Source organism: Podarcis muralis, chromosome 11, assembly GCF_964188315.1.
Source record: "Podarcis muralis chromosome 11, rPodMur119.hap1.1, whole genome shotgun sequence".
Lineage (NCBI taxonomy): Eukaryota > Metazoa > Chordata > Lepidosauria > Squamata > Lacertidae > Podarcis > Podarcis muralis.
Window position 1 is genome coordinate 31,719,652 of NC_135665.1, and position 21,633 is coordinate 31,741,284.

At 40.8% G+C, this 21,633-nt stretch overlaps 1 long non-coding RNA gene across 1 annotated transcript in view; it reads right to left on the reverse strand.

Moving 5' to 3' along the window:
- Positions 1 to 21,633, reverse strand: part of LOC114606531 (uncharacterized) — a 453,090-nt gene that overhangs the window by 276,374 nt on the left and 155,083 nt on the right. Inside the window, exons 4-5 of the long non-coding RNA XR_013394655.1 lie at positions 12,438 to 12,540; positions 7,462 to 8,000 (exon numbers count right to left, since the gene is read on the reverse strand). This is a non-coding gene — a long non-coding RNA (uncharacterized LOC114606531). The remainder of the gene's footprint in view (positions 1 to 7,461; positions 8,001 to 12,437; positions 12,541 to 21,633) is intronic.

The window sequence follows — 21,633 nt, forward strand, 5'->3', positions numbered from 1 at the left end:
TCAGGTTTTTCTCTCCATGTGATTAAGATTGCTTGGAGGCCAAGCACACTTTGGATCAAAGCTGGTTTTGTGAAAAACACATCAAAATGCAATTATTTCTTAAGAAGTGACAGGATAGATCCAGGATACTTATGCATTGTGGCTAACATCATATGGCCATCACTTCCCAAACCGTGTTGGATGCAGAGTAAACAGGAGCATGTACACAGCCACTGTTATGAGGCATTTGATACACCTTCATTTAGCTGTATGCAGTTTCAACTTCATTGCATTGCAGATGCAAATGCAGATCCCCAGTCACTGCCTTGTGATATGTTGACAGCTCTATGCACAGCTAATGCGCTGTGTATGGGAACTAGTATTACCAACCATTCTCCCAGGATAAGAGGTCATTGTTGCATGTGCCGATGTCTCGATTAGAATCTCTCCCTGTAACATATGCAAGCATTAAAGCTGTTTTCAATGCCATTTTCAGTGGGAATAAAAGTGTGAGCTGGTAACACTGCAAAAAATGTCATCCTAGCAGACATCCTTCCACAATAGATGACTCCACTAATGGGACCTTCTCTCCTTCACTTTCAAAGGCGCTGTGAAAGGTACCCTTGCAAGAAACATTGAGCCTTCTCTGTACTTGTACTAATACAACAAGTTCAGATATAAAGAGGGATGGTGATGAATCAATTAAACTCCTGACTATACAACAGAGTTCCCCTATTGTTAACAGAGTCTTCAATGCTCTGAAAGTTAGAGCTTCATCTGTAAGACAAAAAGAGTACAAGACTGGGAGAAATAGATACAGTGGCGCCAATGTCTCGTATCATTATGCACCTGCAGCCTATATCCACTCAAGCCTCCCATGAAGGCCAAGGCCATTATCTCATTCCTCAGGGTGTCCAAATTGTCAATTATCTTGTATTTCCTCTAAATTAGCCCTGTGTTGAGAAGTGCCACAAAGGAGGAAAGATAAGGGGCAAAGTCAAAGAGCAAAACCAATGGCAATGCAGCAGAAGCCAAATGGAGTAAGGAGAATAAATTGCTAATTTATTTAGCAGCTTGGATCTTGCCTGCGAAGGTATTTTTTTGACATACATCCTTTGCAGAACGACTCTGGAGAGAGTCAGCCTAAATGAATACCAAAACTTTTTGTCTTGATAAGGCTTAACTTTCACTCTTTGTCTTGCTTCGGGAACTTTGGTGGAGTTCTCAGTGAGGCGGCTGTACACCTTTGTCCATCTTGCATCCCTTCAGGTAGGGGCACCGCTAGGGGAATGCTCTGCCCCCAGTACATAAATAAACATAGCCTTCTGAACAGAAAACTTGCATGTTGGAACCTATCTACTTGACATGGCAAATGTAATATGGGAAATGTCCATCCTAGTCTGTAGTTAGGCATGAAGCTGGGCTCAGAAAACCAAACTACACTGCCCAATAGTCCAACAACTTGGTTTATTCTGATCCCAGTTATAACCTAAATCAGAACTGTTGCACTCCAATGATGTTATTGGGAGAGTGATGGGGTCCAGTTCTTCCCCCAACCTCTAAGTGACCTTTCAAGCTCCGCCATCTTTCTCACATGCTACCTCTCTGCTTCCATACACCCTTCCCTTCCCATCCATTCATCTCATTTACCTTGCTGCTGCTTAAGCAACTGAGGTGAGGGGAGAGACTCTCCTCCCACCCCAATATTGCTCCTCTCTCCCCTATCTGGTAGCAGGAACAGTGCTGTAGCTGCAAGTCAGGTATCAGAAGCACTAGGAAGTGTCGTTTTTCCAGCACTGCTAACAGCTGTCAGTAAAAAAAAAAGAGCCATGGAACAATTCTCAGAGCTATAATGATGCCTACACATATCAGGGGCACGTAACAGATTGTTGAGATTCATATTTCAGAACCAGCACCACACCTAGTTGTTTATATGAAAGGGAGATTTTCTATGGAGGAAGAGGCAATCATTATGAACCTAACTTTCAAGCCAAAGTGGTACAGCTCTGATGAGATTACCAACTCCATGAGGACTTTGTTTCTGTTTGTTATCCAGTTGTACAATTTAACACATGAGTAGGCAAACCAAGGCCTGGGGGCCGGATCTGGCCCAATCGCCTTCTAAATCTGGCCTGCAGATGGTCCAGGAATCAGCGTGTTTTTACAAGAGTAGAATGTGCTTATTTAAAATGCATCTCTGGGTTATTTGTGGGGCATAGGAATTTGTTCATTTCCCCCAAAATTATAGTCCAGCCCCCCACAAGGTCTGAGGGACAGTGGACCAGCCCCCTGCTGAAAAAGTTTGCTGACCCCTGCTGTAGCACATCATCATGTGATGGCTCACCACTAAATATGTGAGCTGCCTGCATTGAAACATGTTTTGTCTAAGCCGATATTAGATTACTTGAAAGCTCCATCTGTAGGCTTTGATCCTCAATGGCTATTACATGCATGCAGTTTTCATGCTTCTGATTATCATCCGTCTAGGACAATGTGTTTCAGCACAAGCTTTTCTCAAATAAAGTGAGGATTTGTTTGTTTGTTTTTTTAAAAAGATATAGGAATATAGCTTGATTTATGACAGAGATGTAAATCCAATAGAGGAATCATTTGTAACAGGACATTCCAATGAAGTACAGAATGACTGAATTAAAATAGCTTCCTTCATTTTCAATGTGTGTGCTTGATACAAAGAGAATAGTCAGGCAAGACAAGACCTATACCTGTTTACTTGGGAAAACCCTACTGAGCTCAACAGACAAGTATCAGATTGCACTGTTGGTTCTATTAGAGTTGTCACCCAGTTAAAGAAATCTTAGTTAATTATATGAATTTTAGTTGATAATTTTTATATAAAATTGCATATTGTAGATAGAGAACTATGTTTTTAAAATAGAGGTCAATTTTTACATTCCCAGATACTTTTCTTCACCCTTCTATATCCTTAGACTTAGTTATTTATACAATCTTGTTCTGCTGACCTTCCAAATGTTACTTTAATTTCTGTTCCTTGCTGTACAGCAGGAGTTTTATGAGGGTGAACAAAGAATTAGTAGCCCATTTCCATTCATAGTAAATTTCCTTTTTGCCCTTGTAGGGGGACCTTTACTTCAGTCTCTGCACTTCTGTAATATTGCGGAATTGATGCACTCACAGAGGTGAAACCTGGACAGCAAGCACCCGGGGTTATGGTTTCACTGATCAACCACTGCCTGAGGGCCACATTTATGCAAAAGAGCTAGGAAACTAAAGCATCAAAACATCTATATTCTATCTCACTACAGTGAAGATTAATGTCATGCGAAACAAAATAGAGATTCCACAATCACATATATTCTGAAAATAGGATTCCACGGAACAATGAACGGCAGAAACATGAAAATGCAGGTGTCCTGAAGCTACAGCTGCATGACTACCAGCCATCAGGGTTATTCTGATATTTGCGCTTAAAACATTTAAAATGATGCCAGACTAGATGTTAGAATTAAACGTGTGATTAATATTTCTGTTTATTTGTACCTCTAGCATATTTCACTCTGTGTGTGTGTTTAGGGATAGGCCTAAGTCTGTAGTGCTTCTGGATACTAAGACAGTGTTGGCAAACTTTTTTTCTGTCAATGGCCAGATTCTATCAGATATAATCTGTCAGGCTGGAGGGCTGCATGCTGGCAATGGGTTGAACAAGAGTCAATAATGGACAGAACCAGAGACAAAAGTGCTATGGATTAACTCCTCTGGAATAAAGACTGCCCTGCTTCAGTTTTTACCACAGCTACCTCTGTTTAGAATTCACAGTCCTAGGCAGTAGGTTCGATGAAGTTATTTAGATGGAATGTTTTTATTCTTTTTGATACAACAGTTCCTACAGCTACTCTTCTGCTAAGCAAGTGAAAATCATAGAATTGTAGAACTGTAGTCTTGGAAGAGACCCCAAGGGTTATTGAGTCCAACCTCAAAACAATGCCTTTCTGATTCTAGTGTGTTCTGTATACATACACATACATGACAAAAAATCTACTATTTGTTCTCAGAAAGCTGCAGAGGAAAAATGCCTAACTTTCCCCAAGCCACAGAACCAGGAATTTTGTTTTGTTTTAATAGATTTAATATTGTCAGAAGGGGCTTTGATGGGATGGAAGACTGGAGCAGAGGCAGGAGGCCACAAGAAAAGATGTGGGTCTCATATGACTGAATGTTCCTCCATGTTTTTTTAAAATCCATGCCAAGTAGAAAACTGAGACGGACTCTTGATAAGACAAAGGTGCCATTGGTAGGTGGATCACATGTCCAGGAAGTGGGTAGGCAACCTATTCTAGATGGGATCGTACACCCTCTGAAGGTACAGGCTCACTGGGGATACTCCTAGTGCTAGCACAATGCTCAGGTGCCATGGATGGCATTTTTCAAGCTCAAGCTTGTTTGCCTCAGTCTATCAGCTGTAACAGTCTCACTTAAATGGATAATAACTTATAAGATCCATCATTTCCCCCTCTAATACCAATTTGTGGAAGAGTCTCTCCACAAAGTTGTGTCTGGCACCTTCCCTAGCTAGTCCTGTCTCTTATCTTTTTGGAAGTGAAACAGGGCCACCCAAAAACAAGATAGTGATTTCTGTGTGCTTGGAGTACTCCCCAGATATGTCGACGCATAGGGGTGGTATGGAACCATATTTTACTCTGAGTAGACCTAATGAGTCACAAGGAGGCACTCAATATCACACTGTTATTCTGTCAGTGCAAGCATTTTGGCTTGCCAGATGGAACACTCCCCTCTCTCCTTCCCTTACAGTCTCACCTGAATTATTTGATACAAGGGGTGAAACTGACTGTGAGAGGAGATCCTTTCAAAGATTTATGTATTTCTTGCATATTCATATCCTACCTTTCCTTCAAGGAGCTTAAGGTGGCATTCCATACTCATCAGGTAGGTCAGGCTAAGAGATATTGACTTGCCCATGGCCGCCCAGTAAGCTTCATGACAGAGTGGAGATTTGAATCCTGGTCTCCCAGGTCCTAGTTCAACACTGTAACCACTACCCCACATAAGATTTATTACATTCATTACAGCAACAACTTAACAAAGTTAGTGCTACGTTGCTCTACCCTGGAACCATTTTTCCATAGATGCTTTCTCCTACACATCGTATCTTTACGAAACCTCACATCAATAATCCTATTTTTACATGATCAGTAAAAGGAAAGTCATTTTGATCATACTGGCGCTGGCAATGGAATCAGGCATGCCAAATGAACATCTGAAATGTAAAAACTCAGTAAAGTTCAAAAGCAAAAACCAAACAAACCCTTAAGCATGGAAATAGTCATTAGCTATGAGTTGCTCATACAGTTGCTCTATTCATGCAGAAAGAGAAAATTCCATTGCTGAAGTTTCAAAATACATTCCACAATGATGAGGCCTAGGTTTTTTTTATTTATTTGAAATATATCTTACCACTCTTCCTTATTAAAAAAAATAATGTTACATCAGAGCTTTAAGACAGGAAACATTATAACACAGCAAACAAAAAAACAAAAACAAAAACCATCCCTAAGACACAGCACAATAGGTAATAAAGGCTTATAAACAAACTCAACAGCACTCCAAACTTCAAATTTTGCCAATACACATTAATGAGAGAAGCACAAATCAGGTCATTTCATACAGAATCTTGAATAACTGGATCCCTCAAACATCCCCAACAAACATGTATTGCAAGATTCAGGCAAAGTGTTTAAGATGATTTTCAGAATATTAGTTAGTCTATTTGGAAAACAATGCCTACATTTAGTATCAAGATGTAATTTTTATTGTGATACTGTGAAGTTCATCTCCACTGGTTAATCAAATAATCAAAAAGATTATTAATCAGCCTAAAATTAAATCAGATGAAAGTCAATTAATTACTTTGCTAGCTGACTGAGCAGTCTTCAAGAGAATCTGTTTTCCTTTATCCATTGTGGGATACACAAATTATGATAGCAGTGGTAGCACTCATTGAATTCTGCGAATGGGTCTGTGACAGGTTTTCTACTGCTCAAATCTTCTCACAAAGATGAGATCAAAGGTCTACAATCACCCCAAACAAATTAGCTAGCATTTTCCAGATTATAACATCTCTCCAGTTATGACAGAGCAGCAATAAGGGTTCCCAAAGTGACCCAAAATTGGTTTGCTTGCATGGGATTGGGTAGAAATCTGGTTTGGTTGGGATTTTAATGCAAGCCTACACACTTTTCTGCTTCCCCAAAATGTGACAACCAAAACACCAGTATCCTTTGAAATTAACACTTTTCCGACCAAATAACGTGTACAAGAATAATATAGGGGGAATACACATAAAATGCATATATTGATGAAAATAACATATAAAATGCATTCTATTAAGGAAAATTGACCATAACATTTCCATGAGGACTTTTTAAAGAAACCAATAACCCACAAACTGATGCAGAAATTTGGAAAATGGAACTTAAGACTGGAAAAATGAGAAAGGGAGAGAAATTGAAAGTGGCAGGTTCATTCATCCCTACTTGAACCTGCTCATGTAGCTCTAGAAAAGTAAAATTACTCTGTGCTATGCAGACAGGTGCTTACACTTAATCAAAACAGAGACATCAGTCAATATGACATGCCAAGGAGCAGTTTTCTCAAAGTAGTGCCTCTGTCTCTCTGGACTGTATTTACATAAGTGTAAATAAACATGTGCTAGAAATATAGGAGGAACTTAAGCAGAGAAAAGCCAAAGAAGGAGCAAGCCATGGACATAATCTGGAGGAAACAGCTACTCTTGTATGATAGCAGGCCTGGATGAGTGTAAAAGGATGGCAGCTGTATGCAAAACAATGAAGTCAGACAGAAAACCTGGTACAGCCTTGTTTAAGGACAGTGTTATTATACAGGCTTTATCTTTCAGGCAGAAACCAACAGTATAGATAAAGTGTGACTCTCTACATAGAACATTGCAAAGAAAGTTTGGGAAATGGTCACTGTGGCAATCACACAGGGTCGCCGGACATTTGACGGTCTATTGACCCTGTGCCACCACTGTGATTGCTTTCTTTGCTGCCACCAACCCGTTTCTCACGGGTACACACGGAGTCCAGTCAGTTGTTAACATTAACAAATAATCAAGTTTATTTTATAAGCATGAACAAGCTTATGGTTTCAGTTAATTTTTCTTGTCAGTTTCTTAATCTTAGTTCCTTAACTGTCCTATTCGTTCCTAACAACTTCAAACTGATTATCCCAACTAACTATCTGACTCCACCTAACAATTCCTCTCACTCTCCCACCACACAACTCGACCAACCCACAGACTATTCCTCCCTCTTCCTTCTCCAACTCCCAACTCTCAACTGAACTTCACACAACACCAACTCTCACTCCAACTCCTCCTATCAGTTTCCACTGGCCAATCACACCACACTCATTTTAACCCTTTCCTTATGACCCACCTAGGAGGCAAACGCCACAGTCACTTACCTGTTTAGGGTGGGGAATGGTTGCGGCGCAGCCCAATGTGCCTCCTTGGGATGGGTTGGGAGGTGGAGAGGGCAATTAATTGCATCTGGCCATTGGCTTCGGTGGGTACAACAGGATTGCCCATCAAAATCCACAGTATAAATTGGCCAATCATGGCTTTCAAAGTGGGTGGACCCTCAGTGGCAGGCTGGAGGGAGCAAGGCTTGACTCTGGATTGCCGCTATGGTTCAAAAGGGCGACTGCACTAGGAACAAGCAGTGCAGTAGCAGATCAGCCCACCCAGTAAATGGGTCTGTTGATGCTGCGTTAATGAGACCATGTTGTGGATGTAATTTGTTGCTGTATTTGGGGCCGGGGAGGAATTTGCCTGCAAACAAATTGGGCCCATTGGAGGGGGTGCCTTCCTTGTAGCAATCATCACAACTTTTGTCCGATAAGGCTGACAAAAGGATTGGGTTGAATCCTGAAGCCCAGGCATGTCCAACAGGTTGATCGTGATCTACTGGTTGATCCTGGTCGATCTTTGGACCCTTAGTGATCTGTAACAAAACAAAAAAAGCTCAACTCTTCCAATGACAATGGGTAGATCACTGCTTGATTTTTTATACTGTGAGTAGATCACAGTCTCTTGGGGTTGTAGTTACAGGTAGGTAGCAGTGTTCGTCTGTCGTAATTGAAACAAGATAAAAAAAATCCTTCCAGTAGCACCTTAGAGACCAACTAAGTTTTTTAAAGAAATTTGGAGTCCTATGTACACTTACTTCTGAGTAAAATTTGGGTAGGATTGAACTGTTAAACTTGACATGGTTTCAGCAGAAATTAAACCAGTAAAATACAGTTTTCTTTCTCCATTAGGCAATATTATGCCACTAGATAGAACTGTAAACATGCTATATCTGAAACAAAAAACTTAATGGCCATATACTTCTGAAACATAATTTAATTTATTGTTAATGGCTTGAATCTTTCCTGGGGGTCAAAAGCATCTTTTACATCAATTTACAAAAGCAAATTAATGTTTTGAAGAAAATGTAAAAGTCAAGTTGCTTGGGAGTACATTAAATTATATGCTAGTTAATGGTGTTAGAGTGATAGTTTAAAAATAAATTGCCCATAATACCTTTTAATAAAAGAGCTAAATGAATTTTTGTTCTTTGCTAAAAGCAGATGCTTCTTTGGCACTGTTTTGAATCCCATTTGCCATGTATATTTTGATTAATGCTATGCTGGATAATCTGCACTCTATGGTCTAGGTTCAGTAACCTCACTGTAAAATAATGAGCTTTCAAGTATATATAAAAAATCACAATAAAACCATACACAGTGAGAAGCACTGAAGATATTTAAGTGAAATGGGAAAAAATGAACCTTTCATGCAGTAAATTTGCTCAAAAGTGAAACTTGCATTTCTCCATTTTTATTTAGTCATCACTCTGTGCTCTAAGAACTGGATACACAATCAACCAATTGTGTATGTTTTTAATAAATACCTTTTATTCCCTAATACAGCTGCCAGAAAATTACATGAAGTTCCCGGTTATGAGGAGACTACTGCAGCTCAGTACGCATCTGGTACATGCAAGTTTGCTATGTAGGGTCTTCAAGAAAAAGGACCAACTCACATATTTTATAAAATATGTAATACGATTTATCCTTGCTTGTCAAAAGAGATGAATTTCAGCCAAATGCAAGGTAATAAATAGTAATGTGTGCAGTATATAGTTGACTTCTCACCCTTGGCATTTTAAACCAAAATTCTTTTAAAGAATTCATTTTATACGTCATAAACTTTCCTATTGTGTTTCCTGTTTTGACTGTCTTTGCCTTTCGATTTCTCATAAGAAATGGTTACAGAAATGAGGCAATATTGTCAAGAATATGTACTTAGTATTTTATTCCCATGATGGTCATGGAATAAAGAAGCACGGAGGGAGAAAAAAGGGGGTTTTGTTTCATTAAATTGGATCCTGGAATAAAAAAGAGGAACAGAATGTGTGGGATATTTTACAATGTTTATAGAAAAGTCATTTCCAGATAGGATTGATGCTTGCTTTCACAACACATAAATGCTGTTTGAGGTGCAGGGGAAATTTATTTCTTTTAATCAGTCAGAATGTGAAATGTAAAATTCAATCAAATTCATTGATGCTGTTATTACACTAAAAACATGCTTAAAACACAGCTGAAAATTCACAATGCAGCATGACTTCCTAATTATGTTTCCTCTACAGAAGTAATTTTCTATGTGCAACAGCCAAGTGCTACTCTACAACAGATAAAGGTCAGGATGTGAGCCTCCATGGATATTTAGTGGGATTTAATTGAAATAACAACAGACTGTTAAGTATGCTGAACCTTTACTCAATCTTGGGGAAAGAAGCAGTTCTTGCCTGCTTACATAGCACCTTTGCTTATGGTTTCTTAGAGCCCTTTCACACATTATGAGAAGCGGCAAAAAGTGAGTGCTCAAATTGGTTTTATTTTTGGCTTTTGGAATCTTTCTTGAGAGACTCCCTTCCCACATGCCTGCAGGGTTGTTTAGTCATGACTCTCTTTCAGTTCTGCTCATGAGTTCATAGGCTCAAATCCAGTTGTTGTGTGGGCCAACTGGAGCCCATACCTTGAGAGGAAAGGCAATAGCTCAGTGATAGATCACAAACTCTGCAGATATAAGAAGCCAAGTGAAATGATACGTTCACTGTGATGGGAAAGATACCCTACAGAGACACTGGAGAGCTAGTAACCAGGTCACTCCTAAACCAGGCCCAGCACCAGTCGATCATCCAGGTTAGACACTGGCCAAGGGCCTCAGAACAACCCACCGTCTTGACCCAGGTGTGCTGCCACTCACTGTTTCTGCATTGGGCCCATGGAGGGCTGTTTGAGCAATGGGTGGGGAAGCTTCCCACTATTGAATGGGAGCCAAGGTTGCTTCCCTTGCTTGGCAGCCATTAACCATCTTAATTTACCCCAGATGTAATGCCCCAGTGAACGGATCTATAAAATCTACACAGCCTAGCAGGCATGGCACATCCTGCTTCATTGCTTGAGCCGAAGCAGGACATGCTGTACTACTCTGATGCATCATTCTGCCAGCGGATTTAGGGTGAGATCTCACCAGACACTGGAGCCGATGCTGGTGGCAGAGAGAGGCCACCTTAGGGGCTTCCTCTGCCTGAGGTGAATGCTTCACCCTTCTTCAGGGGTGGGCCTATCCTACACCCTAGCCCAGCTTGTAATTCTAAGATCTATGGTTTTCATAGATTTACAGGCTCAATAGGATCTATGGAATCTGCAAGGGCAGCAGCAGGAGAAAACATAATTGCACAGTTCTGGCAGTGTGTGTGGCTGTCGGATGTACCACTGATGGTGTCATGCTAAGAGCCTCTGAAATCTGGTGCTGGCCCCATTCCAAACAACCTGTTTGTTGAGCATTCCTTCTGATCCATTTGCATCCCAGAGCCCTTGCACTGCCTTCCCAAAGCCTGGTAAACATAGTGATACCTTCCTTACTAGCTTCTGGGAATATCCCAGAGACATTGTAAGGAAGGCACCTACTTGCTTACCAGGGTCCGGAAAGGTTGCGGGAGGGCCTGGGAAGCTCTCAAGGCCCTCCAGCAACCTTCCCAGGCTCCAGTAAGCAGCCCACTGCTTTGCAGGGGCAGCCAGTTCCGGGGATTCCTGGCTTTGTGTGATTTTGCCCCAGAACCTAACCCTTGCATAATTGGTGGGCTCACTGTATTAAGGAATCATAGAATCATAGAATCATAGAATCATAGAATCATAGAATCATAGAGTTGGAAGAGACCACAAGGGCCATCGAGTCCAACCCCCTGCCAAGCAGGAAACACCATCAGAGCACTCCTGACATATGGTTGTCAAGCCTCTGCAATGCACAGAGGTACACTGGGATGTATCTGCTAAACACTTCAAGAATAAAATCACACACTTTTATCATAAACTGGGTACCATTGTTGGATCAGTACTGTCTGTGGACCTGCCCAGCACCTCACTGGAGTCACATATTATTGGATGAATTTCAGTTAGTGAGAGCTAAGGACTTGGACAAGCTTCTTGCAATCTAGTCTGTTGAGTGGAACCAATTCCTGACTGCAGAGGAAAAGAGGTGTGTATACTGTCATCATAGCCATTAACTGATAGGCCCTTCCCCTTGATGTTATGCTTGTCTTGCACAATTAATTCATTAATTCATTTCTTTCATTTTTGCTGCTGGACATTTGCCAGAAGTTAATGGCAGCTGATTTCCTGGGCTCCCAAGTTACTCATGCAATATATGTAACGTTTTCCAAGAAATGACCATAACATTATTTCATAAACTCTGTGCCACAAGGTCAAATAAATGCAATCTGACATCCAGGAATAATTCAGATTCCCTCTTGATGCAAGATTTCTTTTTCTTTTTTTTCTTGTAAGGGCTTCCAAATAGCTCTTTAATATTTACTGTTTAAAACTTAATGTTTACTGTGTGCAGGCCCCAATCCAGATAAAGTTAGTCACATTTAGCCTGCATTCTTCGCACACTTACATGGGCGTAAGCTTCATTACTTCTGTATAAATTTGTGGATAGTCTCATTGAAATCAGTGAGATTTTAGTCATAGGTAATTTCCCTAATTAAAGTATGACTGACTTTTTTTCTCAGTTAACACTATATCATTTAAGGCTTTATGCTCTCACAGCCCAGATTGTGCAATTATTTTCCCAGTTTGCCTGACAATATTATTCAGTCCCCCTTGTATAGGACAGTAGGTGGGAAATGCTTCTGACTTGTTAAAACTATGCCACAAAGAGGTATGGTCTGATTCCACTTCTTCCCTACCAAATGCACCACCACAACATTGCATGTTGACCAAGGTCAGCCTGTCCTTGTACACTGGGAGAAATGCTATGCATATGTCTTATGCTCAAGTCAGGCAATGACATTCCCTTTCCACTTAGTGAAAATTGAAAGGCTGACCTTTTCTCTTCTGGTTGGGTGTTGCACATTCTGCTTCTATTGGTCCTCTTTGGTTTCTTCAAAAGTGAAGTGTCAGAGCATTAATCCATGTGGCTATTCTTCTCTAAAATAAATTATAAATATGAAGTTTGAGCTTAATTTTTAACTATATCTTTTTTAAAATTATGCTCTGAATCTCCTAGAACCCTTTGTCCACCTTTTTACTGTTTCTCCCCACTACCCTGGTGCCTAAACAGCATAAATTCAGTGACATTCATGACACACTTTTTATACAAGTGTTACAGCAGCTGATATAATTCTGCAGAGTTCCAAGGAAAAGTGTGGTGAATCTAACTCAAAGGAATCTGAAATACTACTAGTGCCTGTGTGGAGAGAAAGGTTTCACATTTTGATTGATTCATGGCATCATTTTATTGCCAACAATACCTAAAGTGCCAGATAAACCTCTAGTCAGTTTAGACAAATAAATAAATTTACTTATTCATTTGATTTTGAAATATTCAAGCTTTGAAATATCATATTCAAGCGAGCAAGCAACCAACATGCCTCAAAGGAGGCCCACTAGATCCAGTTAACATCAGATCATAGTTCCATCTTATCTTCTAACAAGACAGACTAACAAAATAATTCTACTATCTGTGTGAGTAAGGTTTTATTCCATTGTATCACTATGTATGTATTGATTTCTGCCAGGAGGACACTAGAAAAGGTTGTTTACATTTTACAAAATGACTATATATGCAAATATGTAATCCCCCAAAATTCCATCTCATTATGTCACATTTCAACACACCTCAGTACTGAAATTATTCTTGCTTTACCCAGTCTAATTTTGGCCCAACCCAGTGAATTTTCCTTTCTTTTTGGCTACAAAGGATGTATTGAATTGACATAAGTTGATCTAAAAAAATCTATGCAAAGAAAGAAAAAATAATAGTGGATAAACAAAGGTCAAATGAGACTGACTAAATCTATCTGTATCTGTATCTCTATCATATTTTAGACCTTTCAACTGGAGTTGCAGCACATTGTATGGTTTATATTAAAATACTGTACAAATTTCAACAACAACAATAATAATAAAACCCAGCAACCTACAGTAAAATAGAAAAAGCCAACACATCATCACAGCACAACAGTTGGCAACATTATAAACCTCCAAAGGCCAGGCAGAAGGAAGAGGTCTTCATCTGACAATAAGATAACAGGAAGGGATACAAGGTACTAAATCTAGTAATGCAGCTCTGCTTATGCAATGGAACTTCTTCCCCTCCAGTCCCCTTTAGCCTCCTTCCCTCCTGCATCTTCAAAATCAGTTCTGAAGGATTGGGGGTGATACAGCTTAGGACCAAGATACCTCAAAGATCACTTCATCCCATACATACCCAACCAATCACCGCATTCTGTGGGAGAGGTCAGTTCATATGAGGGGGTCAGTTCAGGTCAGTTCACATGGGGGGCAGCATTGTGGTATAGTGGTTGTGAGCAATTTAAGGCTTTATAGGTTAATGCCAGCATGTTTATGAGTAAACTAATTGGCAGCCAGTTCTCAGCTGGGCCAGGATTGGCATCATCTGCTTGAACTGTCTTGCCCCAGTGAGTGACCTGGTTGCTGAATTCTGCAGGAGCTGAAGTTTCTAAACCATCTTCAGAGGCAGCCCCATGTACAACTTGTTGAGGTAATGTAACCTAGAGGTTACTAGAACATAGACAGCAGAAGTTAGATTATTATTGTCCAGATATGGATGCAGGTTGGGCCACCAGCCAAAGCTGATAGGAGACACTCTCTGTGCCACTGAGGCCACCTGAGCCACAAGCGACAGTAATGGATCCAGGAATACCCAAAGTTGTGTACCTGCTCCTTCAGAGGGAGTATAACCCCATCAAGAGCAGGCCACCTACCATCCATCTGGTCTAGGGAACCGGCCACTAATGCTGCCTCTTATTTAGATTGAGCTTCAGTTTGCTGGCTCTCATCCAGCCCATTCCCAAAGTCAGAGAACGGTTCAGAACATCCACTGCCACACGTGCAGATGTAATGGAGAAGTAGAGCTATGTGTCATCAGCATATCATTGACAACGTACTCCAAAACTCCAGATGAGCCCACTCAGTGGTTTCCCACAGATGTTAAACAGCAAGGGGGTCTGAAAATTGCAAACACAAGAGAGTTGTCCCTGGGTGAAAACCTGGCAAACTGCAAACAAATAGGTCCGTGTACTTTTGTGCTAGGCAACTTTAAGACTGATTTGGGGGTGGGGAGAACTAAAAAGGATAACTTTCTGGATATAAATCACGTCCTCGGATGGCAAGCTAGACCTGTCAGTCACAAAGCAGCTCCTTTTTCCTCTTTCCACCTCACCCTCCTGGCATTTCTCTAAAGCTTAGTGACATAAGTGTTGCTCTTGCAAAGCTGTTCCCTCCCAAAACACTGTGACTGGAGAGTGCTAGAAAAATATTTCCTCCAATTACAAGCTAGAACTGTCATTCACAAGAGAGCTCATTCTCCGCTCCCTCCCCCCAACTTGATGTTTGCTCTTCCTTCCCCATCAAGCCACCCTAGCACTGTGATGTTATGGAAAGCTTGGAGACATTCTATTCCCTTGACGCAGACATTTGTCTGCAGCATTAGTCTGATGACTGGATTGTTAAGGTCTTAAGTCTTTCAGTGGTCCATGCTTCAGCTAGACCTGTCTCGTAGAGATTCCGCTTTGCCTCCAACAAGTCTCAGATACCCACTTCATTTTGGGATTCATAGAATCATAGAATTGTAGAGCTGAAAGGGACTCTGTGGATCATCTAGTCCAACCCCCTGCAATGCAGGAATATGCAGCTTGGACCTTAAGGAGAAGAGAAGGTTATAAATTAAAATAACCCGAGGTACCACTGTATACTATTAAGGACTTAATTCATTCTGGAGGTCCGCTCTTAACCTGAGGTACCACTTTAGCTAATGGAGCCTCCCGCTGCTGCCGCACCGCCGCCACACAATTTCGGTTCTTATCCTGAAGCAAAGTTCTATTTGCTTCAGATACTATTTCAGGTACCGAGGTACTATTTCTGTGTTAGCGGAGTCTGTAACATGAAGCGTCTGTAACCCGAGGTACCACTGTAGTTTGTTTTACCTAATAACCTCTGTGATTTGTCGCAGATAAGACTAGATTTTGAAGCATTCCCACCACATATGAATATCTGTGCCAAATAATGCACATTTTCATATTCACATTTTTTTGTGTTACTGACTTTAAATACCAGTTATACAGCCTAAAGCTGCTATTCTATACTCCCTTTCCTGGGTGTAAGCCCCACTGAACCCAACGAGGCTCATTTCCGAGGAAACACACATGTGGCTGCACTGTAAATTAATTCCCTCTTAAAGGAATATTAGTAGTAGTAGTAGTAGTAATAAAAAGGTAAAGGTACCCCTGCCCGTACGGGCCAGTCTTGCCAGACTCTAGGGTTGTGCGCCCATCTCACTTAAGAGGCCAGGGGCCAGCGCTGTCCGGAGACACTTCCAGGTCACGTGGCCAGCGTGACATCGCTGCTCTGGCGAGCCAGAGCCGCACTTGGAACGCCGTTTACCTTCCCGCTAGTAAGCGGTCCCTATTTATCTACTTGCACCTGGGAGTGCTTTTGAACTGCTAGGTTGGCAGGCGCTGGGACCAAACAACGGGAGCGCACCCTGCCGCGGGGATTCGAACCGCCGACCTTTCGATCGGCAAGCCCTAGGCGCTGAGGCTTTTACTTTTTACTTTTACTAGTAGTAATAATAGTGGTTTTAATGTATGCATGTGTTGTTTTGCTTAAAATATTGTAAGTCACTTTGAGTTGCTGTGGCAAAAAAACTAATAAATTTAATTATTATTAAGAATAATATTAATAACAACAATACTGCAGCATCTCAAGAGCCTTTACTGAGTTTTAAAAATTGTTTAGTGGCTCTACATCTACTGACCTTGCTTACCAATCATGGTTTGTTGGGGAGCAGCAAAAGACAAGAGCTGGCTAACACAGAATACCAAACTTCATAATGTGTTGCTCCCCAGCTCACTAAAAAGAAGAACACAGTGGGAGCTATTCAGTATTTTGCACTAACATTCCGGTAAACCATGGTCTACAGTAAACCATGGTTTATGGCTCACCATGACATGAGAAAAGAGCCATTGGCATACATATTGGCACTGGAACTCATATTCATTTCTGACTGTCCTGACCTCCAAGGGATGCTATGTATCAGGGAATTGTTGAAGGAGTGCTACATAAACTTACACTTGTGCTGTTGAATCTCCAACCTATGCAAAAAACTACCATGCAGTGTAAAACTATTTTAAACCATTATTTTTTTTTCCCCTTACCTGATGTACTCTTCCTTCCTTTTGCAGGCTTGGGTTTTGATCATGAATCTCTATAGCAGTTGCAACCAATAGCTAATTGTCAGAGTTCGTTTTCAATTTTGTCTTTTGGTCAATTAATTTTCGCCGTCAGGTGTCTCCTGATGAAACACATTTGAAAGTAGATGGAACTATTTCCTGCACTGTAACTGTAACGTATTGTTAAGAAACGCTTTAAAAAGTAATTCCACCCAGTACCTTCACTACTTGACTTAAAAGGCTCTGCTGGAAGCAAGAACTCCAGCGTGAAGAAAAGGGCACAATTTTTTTTCTGCTGGATGAATTAGTACAGAAAAAGTCTTTGTTACTGGGGGTGGTGGTGGGAGTAATTTCATTCTAAATGTACTTCCCATATTAAACAGAATTAAGGCATAAACCCCTTTCTTTTAAAGAGTTAAGATCCTAGCACTATATTTTTAAAGACTTCCCGGTGACCTCTTTTACTCAAACTGAGCCCAAATTAAGTTATGTTAAACTCTTCCTACAGAAGATTTACAAGGACGAGATAAGCGAACTGGCAGATGTTCTTTGATTCATTCATTGGAGGGAAGGGCACTGGAAATGGCTTTGGCACGGAATGACATTTGGAATAATGGCCTGCGATTCTGCTGGCACTTTTAGTGTTAAGCAAGTGATCTAAAAGGTAAAGTGGATTCACAGTGAGAGTCAGCGCCAGTGCACAGGTCGCCCGTAAAAATAGAAGATTCCATTATTCTTCAGGCTCCCTAGAGGGGGCAAGGTCTCTAGCATCATTACCAGGACTAAATCTGACTTTTCTACCTCCCCTAATTTCCTCCTAGTAATTATAGGTCAAGCACTCTTTTGTAAATTATAAAACCTTTGTTCTTATCAAAAATGAATAGTGGAGGGAGGGGAAAAATGAGAAAGTGTGTGTGTGTGTGTGTGTGTGTGTGTGTGTGTGTTAGGGGGGGGAAATTTCAATTAGAAAACCAAGCTAATTTGGTATGACCAAAGACTGTCAGGCATACTGACAGTGCTCTATTATGCAGTCATTTGGGTTCTTTCAAATTAGTTATGTTAATGTCCTGTGAGTGAATGTAACACTTGGATGGGACAAGATTTCTACAATTAATTTCTGCAGTCAGTGGAGAGACAAGCAAATTTATTTTCCCCCTCTCTGGGAATTGGTAGTGGAGGGTGTGAGGTAGAGAGAGTGCATTTAGGAACAGAGTACAAGCTAAACACAAGCCCTAAATAAAGCAGAAACAATGGGAGCCAGTGCCTCCTCATTCATTCAATTGACAATGTTTTGCAGCTTAAACCTGTTTTATTAATTATGTTTGACATTTCCTTAATTAGTTTCATTTACACCAAATCAATCCCTACTGCTGGATGGCATCATTTATCATTTTGAAAAATTTGCATACTGAGTGCTGACTTTTTCTACTTAATTATACATTAAAAGTGTCAAGCGTGCTTGCTGCCTGGCATTATCTGCGCCAGAAAGGTTTGTGGCTGGACTGTGATGGTATTAATCATTAAGAGCCTCCAAGTGCTTCTGGGTAATATCTGGGGAGTAAGAATGGCTCTCATTTTAACGCTAAAGAGCAGACGTGCTTTTGTAAAATGACCCAGAGCAAAAACAAAATAAATGACCTAAAACATCCGGTCTACTGTAATGCTTTGCTCTTTCAACAGAAAAATGCTCTGGGAAAAAAAGAAAATGTTTACTGTTAACTATTAGCCTCCTGCGCATTAAACTTGGAGAGACAATTCCACAAAATAGCTCGGGTTTTGTGAGAGGGAAAACATGACATTTCGGTTAAGTATGAATTGATGACTTTCTAACAGACCAATCAAAGTTGTGTGTGAGAGCGCATGCATGTGCCGTCCTGGGTTTCGGAAGCTTCTGTCATTAACCTCCTCTCACTTATAACACAAAACAGTAAAACACCAAAGGTACTTATTACCTCGGTTCGGATTTCCCATTGGTTTTTATGTTGACTATGAGGAAACAATCAGTCATTTTTGCGCCTGTAAGCAAATGAATACTGTCACATTTTCCAGGCAGCCACAAAACAAAGCCTACCAAGCACGAGGTCATTTCTGACTGTGAGAGAAATGAATAGAAGCAAGGCACAGCATAATGTATTCCTAACCTAGTTGATTCTGAAGTATTTACACACCGGTGCAGAGATTTAATGGGGAAAGTGCAGTCACAGTGTTGACAATTCACAGGTGCTCTTCCGCTCTCAGAATGCCAGGAAAAGCAGCTGTCTTTGAAAACCTTGAGCTAGCCAGCCACCTTTTCCATCACGCCTGCCCTTTCCCAGGATGCCTGTGTCTAGTTCTGCCACTTAGCTCTACCACTAATGTGTCACTTCAGAAAAGATTTAAAAAAATAAAAGCCAATCCGTTTAGGAACACAAAGCGTCTAACACAGTGAGAGTCTCTGAGATGTTGAAAGGGTCTTCCATTTAGGATTGCGACCTGCACTGCTACAGTCAATTGAAGTGATGCTGCTGCCTTTAGTCACAATAAAATAGGTAGCATCTCCGTCAACTATGTTACTTAAAGCTACTTATCACCAACGCATCATCCTGTCTTTCAGGACATTCCAGAAGTGGTTCAGATCCTCTTGCACATCAAATCACCCATGCATTCAAGGCATTTTCTATTATGCCCTTTTCTTGGGCTCATTGGCTGTGCTGACAGTCCAAAGGAGGGGTGTGTTGTCCACTAGTATGCATGGGGTCTCTCTTCTCACTTGCTCTACGTCCTAGTTGGGATGGATTCTTTGAGAGGCAAGCAAGCAAGTTTTCATTTTGCAGTACTAAAGTTGCTCATCCGTCACTTAAAACACAGCTTCAAGGTCAACACAGGAGAGTCAAGCAGTGTCAATTACTCCCACATTCCCTCCACACACCTATGCAACGTCATTAAGAACTAAAGGGGCAAGCCAAATGCTAGCCACCGACCCATTTGGCTTCAAGGAGCAGCAAGGCTTCCACTTGGCTGGTAGTTTCGGACTGTGGCAGTGAAGACTGGAAGGTAGCCTGGAGTGATCAAACCCATTTGGCCCAAGCTATCCCACCTAGTTTCTTCGCTACTTTTAATACAAAGATGAAAATATCTGGAAAACTTAGCATAGCATTTCTCCTGACTGAAAAATGCAATGTGGTTCAAAAGCATTTTCACCCTTGGCTGCAAAGAGGCAAATGTTGGGAAGAAAGTGAGGAGACATCCCTTTTGCATAGGCAGTCAGATCAAGACCTTCACCTCAATCCAACCACTTTTAGTTAATTAATTGGGGCAGGATTAGGGAGACATATTTGCATATGTGTTCCACTAAAAGTATAGCAGGGCTGATGGACAGCCTCTGAATCAAACTAACCTATCCATGTTTCATTTCTTTAAATGAAATGTGCATTCAGATGACCATCCAAGGATGCATTTCCATCCACATACTTCCTCCACATGTTATACATAACTATGTAAAACTAGAGCTAGATTAGGGTGGGTTTCTTGCAGCATGGTGCTGTCAAGTTATGAAATCACTACTGTAGTGAAGCGAGATATTAAATATCAGATAGATTGCATGGGCAATGAGACTGCTTTCCTTCTTGGTGATGTCATTACATAGTCAAATGTGATTTGCTGACATGTTGACATCGTGTTCACCCAGGGACCCCTGATAAGGAACAAGCAAAGAGGAAGCCCTCTCACGTAAAAACAACACAGGGCTGTAGGGTGGGGAGAGACTATCTGCAAACAGCTAAGAACATGCTAAATTCGAGTGATGAACCTTTGAACTGCAGGTGGAAACTTCTCAGTAAAGTGCCTTCTCAAACACTGAACTGATGTTGCCCATTCTGGCAGGCCACTGGGTTCTCTGATTCAGAAAGGAGTGTAAGAGGGCTTCCGGTTCCGGCTGAACCTTGATTGAGCAACAAGGTTTTCCTGAACAATACCATGTTCCTCTATTCTTGGGTCCTGACCTGGCTTTCTCCTTCCAGTTTTAATTTGCTCTTCAGCCCTGCTACTTGCTTTGACCATGGTTTTTGACTGAACTTTCAGTTCTGTCTGCTGACTGAGCCAATGGCTCCTGGTTACCAGCACAATTCTTACCTCATGCTGCTGCTCACGTCCCAGCCCAGAGAACAGCCACAAGACTGAATTAAATAATGGAAGTGTAACTACTTGTTCAAGGACCTTTAAGATTCCAACTTCTGCATCAAAAACAGGAGCTCACAAAAAGTTACTGCAAAACTATAACAGCAGCAATATTGAGTAATCTTATATTTATTGAATGTCGTGTTAATGTTATTTTCATTTCTCAGTATTTATAATCCAGAAGGCATGCAGCTTTTCCCCACAATGGTTTTAAGCCTATTTGATCTCATTGACTTCTCCATTACTAAATGGGGTTAAATCCAAGCATTGTAATTTAACTGAGCTGTCATTTAGGTTGATAGTAATTTAGTAAGTAAGTAAGAGAAATAAAACTGCTAAAGCAAGCCTGTTTTCTTGACAGTCTATTAACTATGCCCACCCTCATGTTAGAACCCAAACTTCCTGTGTTTAATATTCAAGTTCATTTTCGAATGCTTGCCTATTAACATAATGTATGCTATTTTGCAAGCCTGGTCAGAGAATCTGTAACTAAATAATTTTCAAGTTTCCTTCATACCAAATGCATTATATGCAGTGTGAAATTATTTCTCCACTCTGTCCTGTTCAGAACAGAGGAGCAAGACACAATATAATTCATAACTGTAGCCTAGAATTCTGAAAAGATTGCATGTACATGTATAATGGCTAGGCTTTAATTAGTGTTTAATTGTGT